This window comes from Taudactylus pleione, unplaced genomic scaffold (genome assembly GCF_031769625.1).
Source record: "Taudactylus pleione unplaced genomic scaffold, aTauple2 ptg000485l, whole genome shotgun sequence".
In the NCBI taxonomy this organism is placed as follows: Eukaryota; Metazoa; Chordata; class Amphibia; order Anura; family Myobatrachidae; genus Taudactylus; species Taudactylus pleione.
Genome location: NW_028284887.1, coordinates 6,567,309 through 6,569,484, shown reverse-complemented (window position 1 = coordinate 6,569,484; position 2,176 = coordinate 6,567,309). Strand labels below are relative to the sequence as shown.

Genomic DNA, 2,176 nt, shown 5'->3' with positions numbered 1-2,176 from the left:
TGTGAGTCAGTGTAGGTCTCCAGCCGGTGGGAGACAAGCCGCTGCCATGGCTTGTGACACTAGGTCAGAGGTTCCGAGGGAGTTGGAATATGTTTATTGACTGAAGACATGGAAAGGAACGGAAGGATTCATTTGTTTTTAATTTATTTATTTTAATGTTTTGATTCTTAAAAAAAATATGAAGCATCTTCAGCCCCTCCAGCACCAAACCAGGCTTCAGAGTATTACGTCATCAGTTACGTCATGGAGAGGAGGTATGTACAGGCACAAGAAAAAAAACAAAAACGGCAAGAGGTACGTGCAGCAATGGCAGCTGTGTGTGCCAAGGTGCAATCGGCCAATCAGCTGGGTGACCCTTTAGGACCCTATCCAGTTTTTAAGAAGTTTGACAGAAATAGGTTGAATCTGTCTATAAAGTGCTGCAGAGTAACAGATTTGGACCAGAAGACTCTAGACTGGGTATTAGAACTCACAAAGACAAATATGGAGCTGCTATATGAACAGAGCAAGTGGGGATGAAAGGAGCGGGAAAAGCATGAAGAGCTGACAGATGAACGTGCCCGGCACCTTATTGCCAGAGATGAGCTTTCTGTGCTTGTTACTTTTGTGCACTTTAGATTTGATGTGGAGTGCGGGGATGAGGTCCTTTATTGTTATGAGGTGCAGTTGGAGATCCGTCTCTGCAGGAAAGGTCTGGATATTCCTGGAACAAATCTTACAATTGATGGCAAATAGTATACAGATGTAGAAAGTTGTCCTTACAGTGTTCGAACACAATCACGGTGCTTACCAATTCTTCAGAGATGCTTTACAGTTTGAGATAGACGAGACCTTTCCCAGTGTATTGGGATGCTGCAGTGATGATTACATGTATGAGATTCTGAGCCACAAGACAAAGTTTGGAGACACTCCCCATTCACATTCAGGACATTGTGCAGGCTGTGGCCACTGAATAAGGTGGTGGATAGACACATGGGATATTATGGGGGGGTTCAAGAGGACACAGTGATTTTCAATATATTTTTTTCTACTCTTCTAGTTTTTAATTATTATTTTTTACATTTAAATGGTGCCCATATCAATTGGAGTCATGGTAGAGGTCTCATTAATTGTAGGCAATTCTTTTAGACCTGACCAGATGTCAAAACTCTTTTTTGTTGACTCATCTGCATCACCAGCGGGTCTTTTGGGAAAGTTTAGTTTTTTTCTGGCAGCCGAACTTGCTGGAGAAACTGAAGAAGGAGCAATTGCTGCATCACATGCCGCTTGTGATGACAATTTGCTTACCAACAGCTCTTTGCATCTCTTCAGATCTGTGTCTGTTGGGAAGAAAGACACAAACCTAGGATCGAGCACAGTCGCCAAAATGTATTGCTCCGATTGGAAGATCCTGACAACCCTTGGATCCTGGCGAAGTAAATAATCTACAAATCTGACATACTTAGCGGAATCGCTTTGTATCAGCTTCTCCTTCAGTTTCTCAAGCTGCTTTTCCAACAGTATAATGAGGGGAATTACCTGACTACTTTGAAGGGTTTGAGCACTCTGCACAACACAGAAAGTAATTTTGTCAAGCCTTGGAGTTTAAGGGCTTCTGTAGTTGGAACACGGACTGGGGGGCCAAGGGCAGTGGGTGATAGGAAATGGGAAGGCAATATATAAGTCCTCTTCATACATCTCTCCCAGGTGTTGGCAAGACCTACCCAAGGCATGGAGTTTAGTCCACCTGATTGTCTTCACCATTGACACCTCCAATCTAGATGTGGGTTTTGCTACACCAGGTGAACAGGTCGTGGCCCCTGGGATAGGTACCTGGAGAATACATGGAGTTAGATACAAGAGTACTATATAAGCACAGACAATGTTGGAAAAATAGCTATAATAGATACCGAAACCAATGAGCAGAGAAAGGTACTTTGGAAATCAATATGCTAGTAGTAAGGATAACCAGTACTTGATATGAGATGCTGAAAAACGATGGTAAGCAGTTCCTGATAAGAGATACTGAATGACGATGGTAAGCTGTACTTTATATGAACACTAAATAACAATGATGTGAGACGCTGAGTAGCGATGAAGACAGCATACACGAGAGAGTACACAGGAGAGGTACACTGCAGAGCCTGGGACACAGACACAGCAGAAAACCACTATAGGAGCAAAGTTGTACAGGCAA

At 43.0% G+C, this 2,176-nt stretch overlaps 1 pseudogene; it reads left to right on the top strand.

Moving 5' to 3' along the window:
- The first annotated feature begins 210 nt into the window (after nucleotides 1–210).
- LOC148502723 (N-alpha-acetyltransferase 40 pseudogene) lies at nucleotides 211–952 on the top strand (annotated as a pseudogene).
- Nucleotides 953–2,176: the final 1,224 nt, after the last annotated feature.